This window comes from Crotalus tigris, unplaced genomic scaffold (assembly GCF_016545835.1).
Source record: "Crotalus tigris isolate CLP2741 ecotype Arizona unplaced genomic scaffold, ASM1654583v1 scf7180000017729.2337069, whole genome shotgun sequence".
Classification (NCBI taxonomy): Eukaryota; Metazoa; Chordata; class Lepidosauria; order Squamata; family Viperidae; genus Crotalus; species Crotalus tigris.
In genome coordinates this window covers 108146-130637 of record NW_024096596.1, presented here as the reverse complement: position 1 = coordinate 130637, position 22492 = coordinate 108146, and the positions used below count along the sequence as shown (strand labels likewise).

The window sequence follows — 22492 nt, the reverse complement described above, 5'->3', positions numbered from 1 at the left end:
AGAAAGATCTTGGTGTTCAAAAAACACTATGCAAATATTTTCACCCCATTTTCCTTAATATATATTCACTGTGGATAGAAAAAATGAAGGAAGGAAAATAGAAGGAAAACAGCTACTCGTGGAATGGGTTTACCATCCCACTATCCCTCTTTTGCAAATGGAAGTAGTTGTCAAACTGACAACCACAGTATAAAGTTTGGCATGAAACATCTTTTTTGTTAGAATATTTAATACCGGTAAATATTTTTTTAGCTAAAGCAAATCTCCCTGTTCAAATTGAAGGCTTCAACTTACTTAATTTTTAAAAAGAGCAAATTCCCCAAACACCCCAATTTTTAACTATGCTGCATCTGTAAATCACTGGCAGAAGCCCACACTGTCATTCTGCTATTATTTCATCCCATTTTAAGTGTTTAACTGCTGATGCAGCTGGTTTAGGACTGGGCTAGATAGATAATTAAATAATCACAAATTAACTCTGTGCATATTAACTGTATTTGGCAGACTGACATTGGCTTATACCCCAAAAGTGCTTTGTCCTAACTAGTACTTTAAATAACCAAGCAGTTTAAAAACAAAATACCTCTTTTGGCTTTGACTGACTCTTTCTTTCTATTTTTAATGAACCTTGAAAAGCCATTTTTCAAGTCTCACACACAGCACTTTACTTCAAGGACAAATTCTGCATTCAAACAACCAATGAACTTTTCATTTTCCAGTTGTTGCAGAGTACAGGGTCGGTGTGGAAGGGAATGTCATTTGAATACCCTTTTTGCCCCCATTACTTACAAATCATTTAGATTTGGGAGGTAACTCTACAGTAAGTCTACAACTTTTCTAACCTGTAAGTGCAGGGGAACGTGTAGTTGGTCCTTCCCTGGAGGATGCATCGGAAATTGACAGAAAAGTAGAACAATACTTTGCCAATTCCTGCCACCACACATTAGACTGTGCCTTTCTGCAACCTATAGGCTTTATCAGAGATTTTTCCCTTTCTCTTTTGTAATGGAGAGTATTTTAAACCATCACTTCCTTCCCCAATACACATCTCATTCTACCTATAACTGTCCGGGAGAGACAGGTGGTAAATCAATATGAAATAATGATGAATAAAATAAATATAATTATTCTTAAAGAAAAGGGATGGTGATATTTTTTTGACATCTTTCCTGCAAGGGGGGGGGGGCCTCTGGAAGCAATTGCTACAGTTACGAAAATGATCATTTGATTCCCTTTTTTCAGCATCCTGGTAAAAGTGGCCTCTCTTTTAAACCCGAGAGGTAGGAGAGAAGCTGGTGGGCTCAGCTGTATCAGCCATCCTTGCCCTTCTCCAGGTTCAGCCCCAATGGCGATACGTGACTTGGACTGGGTGGGGGTCGCACAGAGGTCACAGTGATTTTGTGGTGGTGGTGGTGGTAGTGGTGGTGGTGGTGATAAAATTTATGACTCAGACCCTCCCATTGCAACCGTGACAGTTTTAATCGATCACTAGCCACTCCCAACAAATAGTAATAATGCTAACAATAGTAGCCAAAACAAGAATAAGAAAGCACCCCAAAGGGCGTCTCCTTCCAACTGGTATGGGCGTGAAAAATATTTCATCTTTCCTCCTGCTCCTAAATATCTCCTCCAAGCCACATTTATTTCCCCAAAGTATGCCCCCCCAACACAGTTTCCTTTCACCCCTCCCGCAGACAACAAGCATTTGCTAATAGGGACACAATATGGGCCATTTTGCCTTCTCAATCTCCCCCCCCCTTTTTTTTTTAAGGGACAGCGATGCAGAGGGGAACAACACACGACACGGATGGAAAGTCAAGAAGCCACACAAGACAAGACACGGACGGACACCAATTGCCAAGACACAGAAACGCAGCTTCGGGTACAGAACCAAATCCTCGCCGATCTCCAGCGCTTGTTCTGCGGCGGGCAGAAAGAAGCCAAAAGAAGGCAGGGGAAAACAAAACAATCCACGCCGAGGCTACTTCAGCCGCTCCGGTTGCGGCACAACTGTAATGTGTAGCGAGGCGGCTGAGTGGTGCGTTGTTGGGTTTTTTTTTTCTTTCTCTCTCTCTCTCCCCTTTTGCCGCAGTCCAGCGTGTGTGTCTGTGTGCGTGCACGCGCACGCGTGTGTGGCAGAGCTTGAGTGTGCGGAGTGGTTTTTTTTTTTTTTTTTTTTTTAAATATTCCTCTGAACGATGGACGTGGCAACGCGGAGGAGAATCCAGCCAACAAAGATGGATAAAGATCTCCCAAATTTTACGCAGCGATCCTGAGCGGCGTCCCGCGAATCACTTCCCCAAAGCTGAAGCTCTAAGTCGCTGGAGACGGCGGTGGTGGGGGCAAAGCTGCACCTCCTTCCTAACCCTGTTATTATTATTATTATTCCTCCCGGGCAAATTAGGCAAATCCCACGCAGCTTCCCATCCAAGAGAAGAGCGCTGGTCCTTACAGTGGGAAAGCGCTTTGGAGCGCAGACTGAAACGGGGGTGCGCGGTGGGGCCGAGAGGGGAGACGGGCTCCAGACAACAGAATCGGGCACGTAGGTAGGAGGCTGAAACTGACGCGGACGCCGCTCGTGTCAGAATCCGGGTAATTGCACCCCTCCGGCGCCACTCATCTCGCACATACACACGCACACGCAGGCGGGGGAGCGGAGAGGAAGGCTGGTCGGCTGCGGACCGAGCCGGGTTGGGGGAAAGGTAAGCCCAGCAGCGGAGGGCTGGCGTGGGGAGTCCCGGGCAGATGAACTTCCACTTCTGCCCAAGAAAGTGAGAACGTTAGACTTTCCCCGGGATTGTTTTTCCCCACGACCCCAATAGCTGCGGCTGGACTAGGATCTAAAGGCACAGGGATGGGAGAATTGCAGGGGCCACGGACGCGTGTAAGTGGAGAGGAGACTCAGGAGACCCGGCGGCGGCAGGGGGGGGGTTGTTTCCACGAAACGGGCGCCGAGAGAAAAACAGTCCCGGGACGAGGCAAAGAACACTCGCGTTTTCCTTTTTCCTGGTAGAACACCCCCCCCCCCCGGCTGTATGAGGTCTCCATAGATGGGTTCAGAATATTTTCCAGGCATTATCGCCGTCCTTGCTGGGAAATGTGTTCCACCTTGTTCAAATTAAGTATTTCCAAGCATTGGTTGAATTCAGTCAAAGAAAACACGTGAAAGGGAATGACTTGCTCCTGGGAATGGCTGTGGGTGAAAGCAGAGCAGCCTTCAAATCGGGCACCACTTCTAGGGATTACATGGGCACGTTTAGATTCTTTTCTTGGAAACAATGGGGAATATTTGTTTCCCATTACCTTCTTCTGGTGTATGTGCTGTTGGGTCTATATCTCAAAGGTTTCCCAGTACTGTAGTCTCCCATCCAAGGAAGAATTGGATAACCCAGCTTAACTTTTTCAAGATCATCCAAGGTTTTACACAGTTGGGGTTCAGTTGAATGAAAACTTGCACTCACAATTGTCCAGTGCACCAACAAACTGTCCTATATCAACAACAGATAGGCATTTTAAAGATGATCAGTGCTGAGTTTAACATACTTTCTCTGGATTAAAAGTAAAATGTGGATTTGAAATGGCTTCCACTATAGTTTCAAACATATGCCTGGTTTCCATGATTCTCTCATTCTGTGACATTCCCCCCCCCATGATAAAAGAAATGGCCTTCTTTAGTGGTGGCTCCCTAGTTCATCAGAATGTACAGTGTTTATCAGGCTACTACTCTCCTGATTCTCTAAGCATTTAAAATATCTCAACATATGCATCTGAGTTTTGACTCTTTTATCTGACCTGTTTTTAGTTTCTGTCTCCATATTTTACTTATTTATATATTAAATTTAGAAACCACCCATCTCATTCACAGATCAACTGTTATAACTGTAAACTAGCCTGATGTGTTTCAATTTGAGATTATGCATTTATTTTTATTGCCATGTTACTATAGCACATTCTGTTGTTTAAATGATACTCTGTAGTTTGTTGAGATATTGTTTAATGCATTATTTAATTAAACTGAAACTATGCATCCTTATCAGGAAGCCATTTCCCATTTCCATTAATAACATTACAATTTTGCACTCTGAAATATCTGAATCTTAGGTTCGCTGTTATGTATATCAATTATAATGGCTCAACCTAGCAGACAGGAGCAAAACATTAAAATGGGCTTGTAAAAAAAAATGGACAGGGTGCTTTGAACTCTGTGTTTGGAAAATTGCTTGTCCAGAAAGAATTGATATTGACCCTGAAGAACTAGCCAAGTGATTAATTAATTAAAAAAACCCTGTAATACGGTTTGATGACATTTCTGGTTTGAAGTAGAGGTAAGAGCAGAGCAAGTCTGGTATAGTGGATAAGGCATCAAGTGAGAGACTGTTGGAAGACTGTGAGTTCTGGTCCCATCTTAAATACAAGGCTAGTTGAGAGACCTTGCACCAATCACTCTCTCTCAGCCCTAGGACGGAAGCAATGGCAAACCACTTGCTAAGAAAACTGCAGGGACTGGCCCAGCCCATCACTAAGTATTAAAACTAGCTCTAGAGAGAGGAGCAGGAGGAGGAGGGGGAGGAGGAGGAGAGATTGTGGTACAAGGAGCACTGAGAAGACCCAATGCTGATATTGTTCAGAGAAAGTCTCCTATTCCCACCACAGTGTTATTCAATATATTATGTCCCCATGAACACCTGGTCAGGAGAGTTGATTAGCACTGAACCTAGACCAGTGAAAGCAAAGTTTAAATTACATTTTAGTCACAATAGCACCTTAGATGACCTTGGCCACATCACTACCTCTTTATCCAGCCTAGCTCAGAGCAAGGATCAAATTGAATAACTCTGTGTAATCTTTCCTACCTTCTTGGATGCAAGGTTGAGATACAGATAAACAGACACCTCTTTAAGCACTGATATACCCTAAATGTGCAATAGAGGGATAGGAATATATTCTACCTTTTCCACTTCAGAATAGTGTCCCATCTTGTTATACTTTATGTTCTTTTTACTCTATTGTAAATTAATGCCTTAGATTTAGCACATATGAAATAAAACTATTATTATGACTACTACTTCACAGTCCCTCTCCTGATAGGAAAGGTCTTTTTTTTAAAAAAAATGCTGTTATCATTGTATGAATGATTGGCAAGGCAGGGTTTGTGATAGCACAAAGCAGCTAAATCATGCACAGCCAAATGCAATTAGAATTTCACTGCAAAATATCCCCACCAAGAGGATAATTTGAGATGGGAGGCTCAAAGCCAATATAGACATTTCCTCCATTCCTGAAACTGGTATCCTGGCCAATGTCAAAGATGTTCTTTTCTCATTACTGAACCTGGCTGGAAGGGTGGGCATGCGGACGCATGCACATACACACACACACACAAAAGATTGCAGCTACAATACAAAATAAATAACCATCCAAATATCCTTCTGATGAGAACCTCCAAAGGGTATTTGAATGGTTATTTGTTGTGTAATATAGCTGTAATCTTATGTATACGTATATTTTTGTAGGAGTAAGCCAAAACTTAATTCACTAGTTCAGTAGAGTTTGAGTAACATACATAGGACCTCTAATCTGAGAGAGGATACTAGTAATAACCCTAAGCCACCACATAGTTTTAAAATTCTGTCTTCTGTATCAGTGATTCTCAAGTTAGCAATGTTAATTTGTGTGGACTTCAACTCCCAGAATTTCTTAGTGATAAATCTTAGAGGGGCTGAGATCAAGAAACACTGCTCTATATCATATTATGCATTTTCTTTATAGTCCTGGAAAGTATATGAGCATCTGACGATTTTCAGAAAACAGTCCTGAGGATATTATCTCTGTACATGTATATTTTGCGCTATGTTATATTTAAGTGTTATGCTAGTCCTTAAGGTCAATGAGTGATCCACATGTGCTATTTGCAGGTAACAACTGCTGTTCTGCATTAAGTAGAAGCAGGTATGCATTTAATTTAACTGCTTTCTACTTGCACTTTAGTGATATACATTTGTTTTTAAGAAGTTTTGAAATCTGCTAATATTAAAAAATAATTGCTATTTGTAAAAGGTCTACCTGCCATTTTTTGACTCTCATTTTTGAGAACAAGATTGGGAACAGTTGATAACATACCCATTATTTTCAGCAAGAAGTCACTTTGATGAGTGATGGATATGTTACCAGATTTTTTTTTCATTTCCAAAAACCAGAGAGAGAGTATTATTGTGATAAACTACATGGATCAAACTGATCCATGATCAGTTTCAGTCATATATGAAGATTGCACTTGACTGGAATCTTGTCCTAAATAAGTTCCAATGGAATACCGGTAAATCAGAAGTTTACAAGACTGATTGATAAATCTCAAAATGTTGAAGATGATATGACATGCGTAGGAAAAAAAAATCTGTGTAACAGGCAACTAGGATCTTCTCTATATTAGATAGTGCCTTTGTCTAGTCTTGTGGTGGTTGGCAGATAAGTTTGTGCAATTTTCTTGATACAATTTTCAGGAATGGTTCGCCATGACCATTTTCCTGAGATGGAGACAGAAAAGTTCGCCTAATGTCACCCTCAAAGCATCTACTTTGTGCAAATTCATGAGATTCCCACCCCCACCCCCTGCAATCCATCAAAAATTGTAGTCTTGCCCAACCCAGGGATGTGGCTGCATCAATAGTATGTTCCTAGTGGCTTTGGAGGTTCAATAATAATAATAAAAAAATCTGGCTTCAGATTACACATGAGTTGACTTTAACAGTTATAAGGCATGTATTTATTGGCTGCTTCAAACCAGGTTTGTGAACAGAATGGAAGGAAGTTACAGTAAGTTGATCCAAGTCAGCTATGACTGCCTTTAGTCTTCTTAAAAATTTCTAGGTGGGCATTTGTATAAGTAAGCACCCACTCTTTGGTTCACAATTCCATCTCTACCTCCAATGTAATGGTTCCCAAGTTCGTATATTGTCATTATCTCTTGTAGTTCTTACTCATCTTTGTACAAAGTAATCTATCTTAAAGTTCTCAAGGCCAATTTACTTTCCCTTTGTTTCAAAAGCTAGAAAGTCTCAAGTCTATTAATTCTATTACTGGAAAGAAAATGGCTTTGAAATATAGTTTCTTATTCCCTACTGCAGGGGTGTCAAACAGCCAGCCTGTGGGCTGGACACATCATGTGGAAGCCACGCCCACCCCATTGCTGGCAATGGCAAAACAGGCTCAATACGTTGCGCGACGTCACGTGACGTCGCGAGTTTGACATGCCTGCCCTACTGAATGTCTCATTTAGAGACATAGAGGGGTCTTAAGTGCAATGTAAAGATACATGGATATAGATAGAATGGCAAATATCATAGACATTGGTGTCTGAATGGCAAATATCAGTTACATCAATATAATGCTACTCAGAGGACTATGAATGACAGAATGATGTGTTAATATCAACCAGGGAGTTTTCATATGGCAGGATTTGAAGCAAGCTATCTCCACTTTCTATTTGGCTCTGAAGTTAAGCCCCCAATATATATATGACATGTATTTATGGAGGTTCAAGCCAATCAACCAAAGATTTTATTTTTACTTTAAGGACCATTTTGGAATCATGTCAGAAGTCATGACATGACAAAAGTGTGGCATCAAGTCAGAAGTCTTCCTTGAGCAATACATAAGCTGAAAATCTGGGCCTACAAAAATAATTCCGCTTTTACAAACTATCATAAGAGTCAGAGGGTCCAAAGCAGATGGAAATCATTTTCAAAAAACAGAAGAAAAGAACCCTGCTCTAACTTACAGACAGCCAGGAAGCTCCAGCTGATTTTTCCACATTACCTTTGCATTGAGTATTGTAATGAAGCCTAAAGGTAGAACATATGCAAAATTTAATTTCAGTCTCTTTGCTGACTTCAGTTATTCTTGCCAAATTCAGTGTACAAGTCAAGATTCCAGATGCAATTAAAAATGTCTGGATAGATTTTTTTAAAAAAACAACAACAAACAGATACCGAGGTAAAAGGAACAAGTAAACTATATCTATATTCATATTAATCCAGGATTGAATCCTATCTGTTGTTCCCTTGACTGAAATTAACCATTTTATGTAATAGTGGTTTGAAAACTATTTTTAGATGGCAAATCTGAATGGCCTCACTAGATGAAATAGGATTCATTTCTAAATAAACAGGCACAATAGTGCAGTTTCAAAGTAACACAAATTCCCCCAAATCTAAAATGTAAAGATCTTTTAATTTCTTTCTCATATAAATAGGTATTTTTCTCTTTCGCACTGCAATTGGTCTCTTGCAAGCATATCTGTACATAAGGTACACTCACTTGGGTAGATATAACTTTCGGTCCCAATTTTACTTTCTTATTTATATTGCAAAGAACTGTAGGTTTGTTCCAATTTCTTCTAAATAATTAGTGCAAACTACATATATATTTTAATGATTCATTCCATTTTATAACTTCAATTGATCTTTTACATGTTTTTGTGGTATATGAGATGCAAATTTATATATACAATAAACATATATGCTGGACTATGTTTTTTTTTACTGTTTCTAGGGCTAACTTTGGTTCACTTAAAAAAAATCCCCACCACCATTCCTTAAACTTAAAATGCCTATTTTGAACAAAAAATAAAGCATGCTCCTGAAACAAATTTTCATATAATTCCACGTGCAACTTTTAATCATGACTCTTTTTTTTACAATAACATTGTTTGTTAAAGTATTGTGAAAATTCATTTTTGTAAAAAAATAATCTATCTTAAAGCTCTCAGGGCTAATTCATGCTTCCTTTGTTTCAAAATATAGGAAGATTCTTTGGCTCCTATAACTTTGTAAGTTCTTGATGGCTAAAAAATAAAAATAAAACTACCCACAATTAATAGCAATCGCAATAGCACTTAGACTTATATACTGCTTCATAGTGCTTTGCAGCCCTTTCTATGAGGTTTACAGAGTCGGCATGTTGCCCCCAACAATTTAATCCTAATTAGCCTATGGATTTTAGCCAATTGAATTTCTTATATGTTTTTCTATTGAAGCTGAGTTATTTCCTGATAATTAAGCTATCTATAAAAATTGGCATATACTTAAATAGCACAGGATATTTGTATTTACTTATTACTGTGAATTTATATGTATCACAGCATATATTACTCTGGGTATGGAACATGTGCATGTGTGTGTATCTATCACAACTTTCAATATCTTTTATACTGTTAAAAGATCATTGTAGAGTCTCAAAATATATTCGGTTATTTGTTTAAGCTACATTCTTCAGGGTTTCTGATGTCTAGAACCAAACTACACAGAGACGTAAGTTGATTTGATGTCTATATGACAATTTTACAAATTTTGGACATTAATGTTCAGACCATATTTTTTGTCTTTATATAATGCTTTCTCTCTTATTTTAAATAAAATACAGAACAGAAAGTGCAGTTAGTATAGTTAGATCAGTGCAAATATGCTGTAAGAAAGCAAACATAAGTGGTCTGAAATAAATTCAATCTTTATTCATTGATTTGTTAAAAAAATATTTTGTTTAAAAGACAGGTTAAAATAAATATCAAGACCAGAATCCACAATCAATTAACATTATTAAATCAAAATAATTAATACGCCATCAACTAGCTTAAAGAAACTAGTGAAAAATAATTGTTAGCTATTCCCTTAATTCATAGGAGAGAAGATTATTAAATTATTCCCATTAAATACTGAATATGTGTTTTCAACCTCAGTTTATTACTACATATGATTATATCAAAAATATTTTCAAGTTAACAAATCACACACACATACACACACACATATATATATTAAAATCACAGTTTCAGAAAGTGTGAAAGAGTGTTAAATCCTGCTTTATAAAATTAATATTACATGGAGAAGGTAAATTGATATTGACATTTTTAATTTTTAAAGAACATCACTGAGGGAAAAAAATCAGCGGCAATTTAAAGCTGTTACTATAGTGTACAAAAATAAATTTTAATTCCAATTTGTAACTTATAAATCATGTTGATTGATTTAACGTATTTGCTATACATATGTATTGTTAATATACTTGCTATTATTTAAAAATATCTACATTATTAGATGGGATTATATAATTAATTTGGAGGTAAATGTCATCTTCTGGGCCCAGAGAAATACCCAGAACATATATAGCTGTACACCCATAGTTTAAAATAGGAAAAGCAATTTGATTTCCAGCTTGTGCAGGGAAGCGTCTACTACATTTTCAGAACTAAATTCCTCATCTTTCTTTCTTTCTTTCTTTCTTTCTTTCTTTCTTTCTTTCTTTCTTTCTTTCTTTCTTTCTTTCTTTCTTTCCCTCCCTCCCTCCCTCCCTCCCTCCCTTTTCATATTTGACTAACCATCTACCTCAAAGAAGGGCTTTTTCTATGATTCACAGGTTCACACCGAATTACAGTACTTGATTTACAGATTATCAGCTATGTCTGATTACTACTACAAAAGTTTCACTTTTCCAAAACTTTGCTGAGAATGTCATGAATTTTCCTGATTTTGCTGAGAATAAGACATATCTGCATATAGTTTATGAAATACTAAGAATAGTAAATCCCTAGCTAATGTATTTGCAGAATTCAACAATTAAAACATAGAGGTAGCAAAAATGAAATGTAGCTAGCCATAGTGAAAATTAGACCACCTCTGGAGGTGTACTGGTAAACAGTGTAATCCTAAATGGGTTTTGGTGAAGGCATTACAAACTGTGACAGATTCATGGTCAACATCCTATATTGCCACGTCAGAAATACAGCCACCCAGGGAAATATATACAGCCTGGGACATTTACACATCACTGAGCATGATTAATTATTTTTCTTTACTGTTTGATATAAAATGATTTCTGATGCAGACGTTCTTGTTGATCTGATTTTGGGCAACCTCTGATCTCTCCTCAATTTCCCCCTTTCTAGGTCTAAGCAGGAAATCTGTCTGGGATAGTGAATGGTTTTGTAAAAGCAAGCTAGCTTGCATATTAATGTTGCTTTTAGCAGTCAGAGTCTCTCTCCACTTTACGAATAAATGTGTTTTGAAGGGAAAACATTCTTCTTCATCAAGAGAAAGCCCCAGGCCCCAAGGACTGGGAGGTATCTATATCTTTAAACAACAGGAACAACAAAAATCAATAGTGGAAGCTAAGAGAAACAGTTAAATATTTCTGGAGTTTAGCATGCAGGATAATCAAAGGCATGCTTTGAGTAGTTATTCAGGCTGGAAGCAGGAAGGCACAATTAGTGCGCCACCTAGAGGTGAACCATGTTAGCATACTTTCAAAGGTGGTATTATGGTAGAGATGTCCTATCAAAACATGCGAAAATAACTCTAAACAAATGTATTAGAATCACAGCTTCGTCAGCAAAAGCAGAGACATATATTCAGAGATAATCAGGGATAATGGAGCAACAAAATGGAAAAGGCAAACTGATTCCAAAAGGGAATGTAAAGCTATACCAAAAGTGTGCACGTGGACAGACTTTTAAAAGAAATAAATGGATTTCCCTTCCCCTTTCCTTCCACCCCTCCCTTTACCATACCTGTATTGTTCCTATTTTTCCTTATCTATATAAACTTAATAAAATTTTGTTTTAAAAAAAGAAATAAATGGATGCACACAAATCTTCCTTATCTTTCGTTCCATTCTACTCAACTTTGCTACTTAAAGTGTACTTTTAAAAATAACTCTCTAGCTGCGCGTGCGCATACACACACACACACACACACACACACACACACAAGATCTTGCAGAGTGAAAAATATTGGGCTGCCTTCTGCTTAATTCATACAAAAGGGAGGGGAAGGGCTGCTGAAGGGGACCCAAAGTCCATGTATTATTAACTGAATTAGCTGAAGGGATGTATATTTTGGCTATTGCAGATGAACAAATCACGCCCTGCTCTTTTTTGCAGTGTAACGGAAAAAATATACGAAAGCCAAGAGGTTGAAAAAGGGGTCTCAGGAGCATTGTTTTTGCAGCTGAGACTTGCCCATTTGATATAGTGGTTTTAAAAATGGTTGGTCCCACAAGAACATTTTGGACCTGCTTATACTCAGGGAGAAATTAATCCTGCACAGGATAATAACTGCAGCCAATTCACACAACTCCTTCTCTGTGGTTTTCTCCATCTGATCCAGCTCTGAAAGGATGCTGCTAAAAAAGGAACAGACAGAAGAATCAGAGAGACCTGGTTGACGCATCACGCTAAACTATGTTTGCTTAACAATGGCTTGCAGAAAAGTCTGTGCTGCAGGGTTCAACAATCATACTTAGCATATTCACCAATCTTCTGCATCAGATTGGAGAGACGTATAAAGCGAGGTGCTGCATATTCCAGCCCTTAGTCCCAATTCTTAAATATTTTTTATTAATGATTTGGATGAAGAGGTTGGAGGAATGGTTATCAAATTTGCAGGTAATGAAAAGTTGATGGGGATAGCCAATACCTCAGAAGGCAGAAAAAAAAAATCAAAGCAAATCTTAATAGTTTGCAGAAGTTTCTCATTTGAGAAACGAAAAATCAAATCCATTGTTTTGTGAATCAGATCTTTTCAAGAATTGGATTATCAGGATAGATAGCAGAAGCTATTATGCATCACCTAGAAGTATCAATTAATTATGTCGAGACCACTTTTGGCATCTTGAAGAAAAGCCAAATTATTAACAACTTTAGACCCTGAATTATACATGCCCAGGAATCAAATTCACTATAGGAACAGAGACAAATGATAAACTCACATTCCTGGACATCTTCATCACCATACTGAGGGATAATAGCTTGCAGTTCCAAGTTTAGAGAAAACTCACCCATACTGATCAAATCCTTCACTTCCATAGCAGGAAGTGTGTTCTTGCTCTGTGGATTAGGCGTTTTAGGTAGCTAAAAACCCACTGCAACTCACTAACTCTCGGAAAAGCTAAATTCAAATATTTCCATAGCATATACAAGAAGAATCAATACCTTCTCCTGTTCCACGTCATTAAAAATGCATTGGGAAGCAACACAGAACCAAAGGATAGCTCAGACACAGAAATAAAACATGATGAAATGATGACTTTTATAACACTTGCAGACATAACAAATGCTTCAGAACATGCTGGCAGATTACTCCAACCACTAAGCACCATTGTTGCTCACAATTAACCCCACATAATTCAAACCCACCAGATTATAAATCAGTAAGGCAACTCCCACTTCTGGACTGTTTCACTTTATGAAGTTTTGCTGGTACACATGTACAAATGTTTGTGCTGTCTCATCTACACTTCGGTGTAACTCTTCCTGAGCAAGGAGAGCTTGTAATAGTAATTGATTACACACTAAATGTACACAATGACATGATATTGTTAAAAAAAGGAACATGCAATTTTGGGCAGCAATGATTTCCAAATCACATAAAGTCACTCCATTGTGTTCATCATTGGACAGATATCCCCTCAAACACTATATTACATTTTGGCTTCCAATACTTTAAAACTGATGCAGAAAAAAACTTCAAAATAGAACAAAAAAGATGCTCTATGGTCTAAAAATTAAGCCCAATTAATAATTACTGAATGAGCAGAATATGCTTAACTTGAGAACAGACAGGAATGAAGGATGATGAAAAAAAAAACAATCAAACATCTGAAAGAATGTCCTATGGAAGAAGATCAAGATCAACTCTCTCTCGTTTCAGAATACAGGACATAGAATAATGGATTTTTAAGTTATAGAAAGCAGAGTCCCTATTGACCGTTATAAAAAAGTGTCTAACAATAAAAGGATTTGAACAGTACAACTGCTACCAATTATTAGATGTATTTGAGTTGAGACTTGGTGGCCTTTAACCCTTTAATGTACTAAGCAGAGGGCTGGTCATGAGGGCCTAAATGGCCTCTTCAATTCCACAATTTTAAAGTTCTAGGAACAAGCCACAAGTCATTTTGTTTATACTGTATAACTTGCTAAATCCCAAAACATAATGACTAGGCCGCACAGATGCAAATAACATGTTGGTTTAGTGCAAGGTGCAAATCAGAGGCATCTGCAAGTGGGGCAAAGTGATAAAATGTGCATTGCAAAGAAACTCCGCATTGTGATAAAATGTGCATTGCAAAGAATCTCCGCCCCTTATATAGTTGCATGGTGACATAATAATGGACAGTTTGTCATTTTGGTGTCATTTGAGATATGTAATCTAAACCAGATCCTAATGTTATTTTCAGGCCCTGTAATTGACTGAAAAAAAAAAAAAACAAAAACAGAAGGGAATTCTGTCAAAAGAACAAAGACCAAATTCCGCTGCTTTGTCTTCTAGGTAAAGAAATTTGCATTAAAGTATGTACAACACAGATCTATGGCATTGTACCCCTCTAATTAGTGTAGTTAGGCAAGTAATAATCAGATGTATTTATTTATTGCTAATATTTCTACAGTACGCTGCTCCAAATGACTCAGTGTATCGTTTCCAAACATAAGTTCCATGGATCACTGTTCATGATAAAAGCCAACTAGGGAAAAATTAAGGAAGCAATATATAAGAGACATATTTTATTTGTTTATTTGTATCCCTCCTTTCTTATGTTTACAAGTAGCTCATTTTTAATGCTAGAAATCTGCTTTTCCTAGGACAGTATCCCTAGTATTCATAACACATTTTTTTTAACTATTCAGTTGGATTTATGATGATAAGTAATTACATACGCAATTCAGTACCAGCTTACTTCAGATCATTTTTGCCCAAAAAAGAAGTGTAATTTTTGCAGGGAGTTTAGAAAAGTAAACAAGTCAACTGGAGTCAAGCAATGGTTTTCTTCTTCAATGTACAAAAAGTTCCAACAGGTTTTTGAGGGAGAAGGGCAGTTCAGAAATTTGATAGATAAATAGATGATAGAAGACAGACAGACAGACAGACAGACAGACAGACAGACAGACAGATAGATAGATAGATAGATAGATAGATAGATAGATAGAGATATTCCACCTTAGCTTTATGATCATTGCAAGTCTGTTGTTCCCAAATCATTTACTAGGTCCAGACAATACTGTCCTTTAGGCATTAATTTAACACATTACATTTAAGATTGAGTTTGCTCCACTGAGAAGACCAGCCTTTGTTCTAATAATTAAACTGCAACCTTCATGTCTAGCTAAACTGGGTGTTCAAAATCTTTGTGTTTTTAAAAAAATCTAGCGAGTTATATATATATATATATATATGTGTGTGTGTGTGTGTGTGTGTGTGTGTGTGTGTATGTGTATAAATTTCAGCAGATTTTTTTTAAGAGTGGGAGAGGGAATGGTGTAAATGAACATGATGTTTTAAATATATGCCCCAGGACCACTTCCTCCTGCTGGAACTGAACAGCTCATAGAAAATGGTGTATTATAATCACTGGCTCTGTCTAAGGCAACACATACTGTCCCTTTACTCCCTTAATATAATGTGACAGTAGAGGGCGCCCTTTTAATGTAATTCAGTAGTGAAGTTCCAGATAATTGGACATAAATACATGGAAAGAATACTGTAGCTCTCAAGGATTCTAATTGGAAACACACCTTATCCAAATGCCTCCTTTCCTTTCTCATTGCTCCAGCCAATTCAGAATACTGTACTAGGGGTTGAAGATGAGGAAAGAAAGAAAAATCAGATACTAGAATGTGTTAGGAGTAGCCAAAGTTATACAAATGCAGGCCAGCTTAATTTTTACAGTCTAATAAAAAAACATAGTTACATTTCAAGTGCTCATTGCTGAAGATAATAGAATCAAAAGCATTTGTGAATAAAGGGCACGTGACTTATTCAGAGACTTGAAGGCATGCCCAAAGAAACCTCTAGTCCAAATAATCCTGGACGACAGAAAATGTCCTAGCTTTTCATTAGTTTATATATCTAATCAATGACATTTTCCAGAGGACTAATTTTATTTATATCAGGTACTTAAATATGTTCTCAGCAGGTGACAGGACTTGGTAGATTTGGTCTTTAAAATCCAGCAGTCTGGGCAATACTTAGAGATTATTGAAAAGTGTCTGGGCTGTAGGATAGAGCTGTTATTTTATTTGAATTAACATATTATCAAAAACATTTATGTGGGAAGACTTGTCATCAAGTATGGCTAAACTCACATCATTTTTTGAAGAAGGATCTTTTAACTTACCAGATTTTCAAAGTATCATTAGGAATTTTATTATTTATATATACGCCTATGCCTTTGCCTTTATAACTATACCATTTATATCATCTATATCTATACATCCATTTTATCTATATATCTGCAGGGCTTTTGTTTTGTCATAGAATGCCCAGAACGGAGTTCTGGCAACTTTTTTGGATGGAACCTTGTAGGGTAGGCAAGGTGGGTTGTATGATTTGTGTGAGTTCCCCCCCCCTTTTTTTTTTTACAAAAAAAGCACTGTATATCTGTATAACTATAACTATCTATCTATCATCTATATCTATCTATCTATCTATCTATCTATCTATCTATCTATCTATCTATCTATCTATCTATCCTTAATAGTATTAAAAACATGAATCCTGGGTATACACATAATGTGAAATAAAATAAGGTGATCACCAGGATAAAATCATAAACACTAATGTTTAATCTACAAAACCAAGCTTTCGTCGGCCACACTACCGACATTGTTAGGGTATAAAATGCTGGATTTGGGAGTCCGTTTTTATGTGGCTGGCTGCTTCTGCACTTTGACCCTGGATTGTGTCATTGGTCCACTCATTAGCATCGGCTGTGTAGTGTAGGGTCCATTTCTAAAGTTGTCTTCTCCTCTCCAATTGCTGTTGTTTTCTTTGTGCGTGTGTGGCTGCCTGGAGATCCGCTGTTCATCCGCTCCCGGTCGTCTCTCCCCAACCCCTCATTCATCTTAGTTTGCCTCTGTATTGCTGCGCTATCTAGCGTGTGTGCTTCAAGCTCTGTTCTTCTATTTGCCAGTCCGGTTGCTTTCGGATGACTATAGATGCAGGGGAGGGGCAATAGAACTTAAGAATGGGAGAAATGAACCAGAGGCATGCCTTATGAATGACTCGGCAATAGAATTATAGCCCTGATCAATGGGAGAACAGGTGAGTAATAGCGAGCGCAAATGGGATGGGTACCTCCTGCGCTCTCATATATGTACCGAGGGGGCAATGAGGGTAACAAGTAGTGGAGCCATTCCAAAGACACGCCCGGTTAGCAACCCATTAACACACACAGGAGCTCACCCGTTAGCGAGAGAGAGAAGGGGGGGCAATAAGAAACAGGAACAACAACGACCAACCCCCAGGAGTTTACACACAGGCAAGGAAAGCAACAGGGCTGGTAAATAGAAAAACAGAGCTTGAAGCACACTAAGATGAATGAGGGGGTGGGGAGAGATGACTGGGAGTGGATGAACAGCGGATCTCCAGGCATCCACACATGCACAAAGAAAAAAACAGCAACTGGAGAGGAGAGGACAACTTTAGAAACGGCCCCTTTAAGAACTACACAACCGATGCTAATGAGCGGACCAATGACCCGATCCAGGGTCAAAGCGCAGAGGCAGCCAGCCAGTATTTTATACCCTGACGATGTCGGTAGTGTGGCCGACGAAAGCTTGGTTTTGTAGATTAAAAATTGTGTTTATGATTTTATCCTGGTGATCACCTTATTTTATTTCACATTATATATATATAATGGGTCCAATAACACGTTCTAGAAGCCGGATAAAGGCTACTAACATCGTATAAAGGCTCTTTCCCAGGGACTACTTTTAAAGCCCTGATGAAAGCTTGGCTCATTAAATTTTTTTACTATTTTCCTCTTGGTGATCAGTATTTATTGGTTTTATTATGGACTTACCCAAGAGTCGAATTTTTAGCTTTATAACTTGTCAATATATATGTAGTGTAATTGTTAATGTATATGTATATGTATGTATACACACACACACATACATACATACCTATACAGTATGTATATATACATACCTATACAGTATCTATATCTCTATATTTATACCCATATCTATATAGACATTTATATCTATATATCTGAATCAAATTCAGCTGACTATCAATCTTTATGAGTTTAATTGGGAAATTGCAACTTACCTCCATCAAGTTCTTAGCAATACTTGGATCCATCTATGCCTAAAAAAGTCTTTCATTTCCTGGGTTTGAGAGTAGTAAGATATATTGGGGCATATTGGGCCATTTATTGGATTTGAGTGCTGAATTTCTTGAATACTTAACTTTATGGAAAAATTCTACTATAAAAATCTGTCCTGTTTCTGTTGGAAAATATAGGCAGAGTGTGGAGTAATTATTTTAAATCAATCACTTTATAACAATTCTTTTAAGGTATTAGATTGACTAGATAAAAGATTCTTTGCTAATGCACATAACAGTGGCAATGAAATCAGTGATTCAAAAATTGATGCTCTATGATGCAGCATTTCACCCAGTTAAAGGTTACAGACATGAAAGTTTTAGCTGATATAAATGAAATAAAAAGTTGGAATGCCTCATAGTAGAATATCAATGGATACAGCTGTTTAAAAACTTAAATTTATCCCAAATTTATTGGATACCTCAAGCAATGCAATAGAAAGGATGGGCTGTAGTTTTTCTTTATTGGTGATGTAAGAAATTTGAAGGTATGTTAACCCATATAACCCATATGTCCTTTATTGATCCTTTTTCATTAATTTTATAACCTAACTACAGTTATAAGTAAATGTTTTATCTTAAATATATGAATATGTCTGTTTTGAATTATATTTCCTGATTATTGAATTTGAAGATTTTTGAGGAATTTTGAATGTATCAGGCATTGACATAGACCAGAAAATTTGGAAATGTAGTATTACTCTGGAAATATAGGACTGAATTCAAACAATATGTAAAATTTATCAATGTTAGAAAAGGCAATTTTCCCCTACTAATAAAAAAAGACACTATGTTTGCCTTTTGCATAGATTTCATAATATTTTACAAGAATAGAAAAAAAATCATGTGCAAAAATCATGTATATATATTATGTTATGTTTCATTATATTACATTACATTATTTTATGTTATATATTCATCATCATTCTGTCCACTGTCTATCCACTGCAAAGATGAAGGCTTCTTCTGCATGTTTCCAACCAATACGGTCCTGAGCTTTCTTTTGCCGGGTGAGCCTGCAAATACTTGCTAATGTGGTCAGTCCATCTTGTTTTAGGTCTCTTTTGTGGATGCTTTTTATCAAGTGGGATCCATTCTATGACTGTCTTGGTCCACCTGTCATCATTTCCTTGCTATGGGACCAGCCCATTTCCATTTCAACCAGTGGTGGGATTCAAATATATGAACAACTGGTTCTTTGTGTGGATGCTGCTTCCAGAAGCCCATTCTGGGCCTGGGCAACAAAAAATTAGCTACCGGTTCTGCCGAACTGGTGAAAACTGGCTGAATCCCACCACTGATTTCAACTCTTTTACTCTCTTGATGGTATCAGATACTTTCATTTGTTTTCTAATCCATGTACGGGTCTTTCTATCTTGTCTTGTAATGCCGAGCATGTATCTTTCCATGGCTCTTTGTGCCACTCATAGCTTTTGTATCGATTGTGAGGTTAGTGTCTATGTTTCACCGGCATATGTTAGAGCAGGTAGCACACACTGATTGAAAGGCATAGGGGGTAGTTGTTCTTGAAAATTACGCTTAGCTTGTCGAATGCCTGCCAACCATATTTAATGCTCTGTTCAATTTCCTTTATTGTATCACTTTCCATTGAGATCCGTTGGCCAAGGTAAATGTAGTGGTCTACTATGCCTAGTTCTCCAGATATATATTTTTTTTCTATGGTGAATTTATTAAACATAACCTGGCTCTTTTTGAGGTGTATTGTATTGTATTGTATTGTATTGTATTGTATTGTATTGTCCTGTCCTGTCCTGTCCTGTCCTGTCCTGTACTGCATTATACTGTATTGTATTGTATTAATTATTAATATTTGATGTATTTAGGTAATTTATATTAATGTAATGTTAAGTCTTAATGGGTATTTGTCTCATTTATTTTTTATTTTGTTAATAGTGGATAATCTGTTGGTTGGCTATATACGTACTAAATGTTTTTATGTTTCTTTTAAAATTTGCAATAAGAAAAAAATTAAAAAATGGGCTAGTCCACAATTTACAACCATTTGTTTAGTGACTGTTTGAAGTTACAACGGCATTGAAAAAAAGTGAGTTTTAACTGTTTTTCACACTTATAACCACTGCAGCATCCACATGGTCACATGAGCAAAGTTTGGGTGCTTGGCAACTGGCATGAATTTGTGACAGTTGTACTATGTGTGGGTAACATGATCATGAGTTGTAGCTTTCCAAGCCAACTTCTGACAAGTCAATGGGGGAAGCCAGGTTTGCTTAATGACTGCATGGTTCACTTAACAAATGTGGCAAGAAAGATTGTATAATGGAGCAAAAACTCATCTAACAACTGCCTTGCTTAGCAAAGAAAATCTTGGGCTTAATTGCTGTCTCATAAGTCAAGGACTATTGTATAGGCTAGAGACTGATTCCAGAAGAAGGCAGTAATAAATCACTATGTTGAGCAACCCCCTGCATAATTGTGTAAATTTGCAATTTACCAATAGTGAAGCTCAGCTAAAAAGTACATTCTTACTTTTTAAAAGAAACCTTGATTCCCGGTGGTTACATCTTTATAGTGTTTACAGTCTATCCAAGAATCCTAGAATTGTCAATAGTCCCTGAACCAAACGGAGGGCCAACTTTGTTCCTCTTCATAGTTTAGGGGCTACCAACTTTTATTTTTACTGGAGATTAATTCAATAATTTATCAAGATGGATAATAATACATTCCAAACCTGTTGTAAGATTAAGATTTGTTTGTTTGTTTGTTGTTAGTTTGTATCTAAAGTTTGAACCTATAAAGCTATAGGCTATAGAGAACATCCTTTGAAGACTTGCCCACCTTAAGGGAAAAATATTATGGCTTATGTGCCGTAAATCAGGGCTTTTCAACCTTTTCACCCATTGTATCACTTTTAGGATACAGCAATATCCGAGTACCACCAGTCGCCTAGCAAGGTGTCAAAAACTTGATGACCAAAAAAAAAAAAAAAAAGGAAAAAAAGTGATGAAGTACAGATAATCCTCAACTTACAACAGTTCACTTAGTGACTGTTTGAAGTTACAATGGCACTGAAAAAAGTGCCCCCCAAGGCACAGCTGAGCAAGACACCTGCCTGCCCACCTGGTGGCGCTCTTCCTCCTATCTGAGGTTTTCATTGTTGTGAGCATTTCTGTTGAGGATTGGCAGCAGAGTGGGGTAGGGGGTGTTTGGTTTTTATTCCCCCCCGTCTGCTGGGTGGTTGCAGCAGGTTTTGGTCACTTCACATGACCCTGGGACACCATGACCATCATAAATATGAATCAATTGCCAAGCATCTCAATGTAAATTACAAGACCCTGGAGATGCTGCAACATTCCAGCTGATCAGTGCTTCTTCTGGGCTTAGCAGAAGCGCCAGGATCAGTGCCAAGCTCCAGCTGGAACCTGGTGCTGATCCTGGCACTTCCTCTGAGCCCTGACAGCCCTGCAGCTCCAGTTGTCTCTTGGTCAGGCTTGTACAGTGCTGCCACCGGTTCAGCTCATTCCTCTCCTCCACTACTTTTCTAGGAGGGAAATGTACCACCTGCAAGGTGCCAATGTACCACAGGTGGTACCCGTACCACTGGTTGAAAAGCCTTGCCCTAAATAATATCAACACAATTGCACATTCAGTGGTTTAATTTACAGATAAATGATTGCAGGAGTAGATTTGTTATTAGCACTTGCTGAAATGAGTTACAACTTTATTGTATTAGATTTTTTTGGGGGAAAGAAACTGTTGCTTACAATACCAAGATAAATTATATTTTGTGCCCTTGAAGGTTATCAGATAAATGCAGAAGTTTCTGCAGAACAAATCACTTTATATTTCATTCTAGGTATGAAAGCAAAACAATATTTTGTACTTCAAACATAAAAACGGTACCTCTTAGAAAAGGTTGGCACGTTTTTTTCCTGCCAAATTCTTTGTCTTTACAAGTACCAGATCACTTGTCACTTTCTCTGTCTATCATGTTCCATTACAGTGGATTGACTGATCTGTCAATTGATCCATTCGCCCACTGACATAACTACTGATAGTCCTTGACTTACGACCACAATTGAACCTCAAATTTCTAAATAAGGTGGTTGTTAAGTGAATTTTGCTTTGTTTTATGATCTTTCTTGCCACAGTTATTAAATGAATCAGTGCAGTTATTAATTAAGTAGCTTGGTTGTTAAGTAAATGTGGCTTCCTTATTGACTTTGTCAGGTCGCAAAAAGTGATAACGTGACCCCAGGACACTGCAACTGCCATAAATATGACCCAGTTGCCAAGCATCTGAATTTTGACCATGAGGATGCTGCAACAGTCATTAAGTATGAAAAACAGTCTCT

At 37.6% G+C, this 22492-nt stretch overlaps 1 long non-coding RNA gene across 7 annotated transcripts in view; it reads left to right on the top strand.

Annotated features, from left to right (window-relative positions):
- Window positions 1-1732: 1732 nt before the first annotated feature.
- The window catches only part of LOC120306232, a 53081-nt gene continuing 32321 nt past the window's right edge, over window positions 1733-22492 (top strand). For all 7 annotated transcript variants that reach the window (XR_005556201.1, XR_005556202.1, XR_005556200.1 and 4 more), the window contains exon 1: window positions 1733-2702. This is a non-coding gene — a long non-coding RNA (uncharacterized LOC120306232). The remainder of the gene's footprint in view (window positions 2703-22492) is intronic.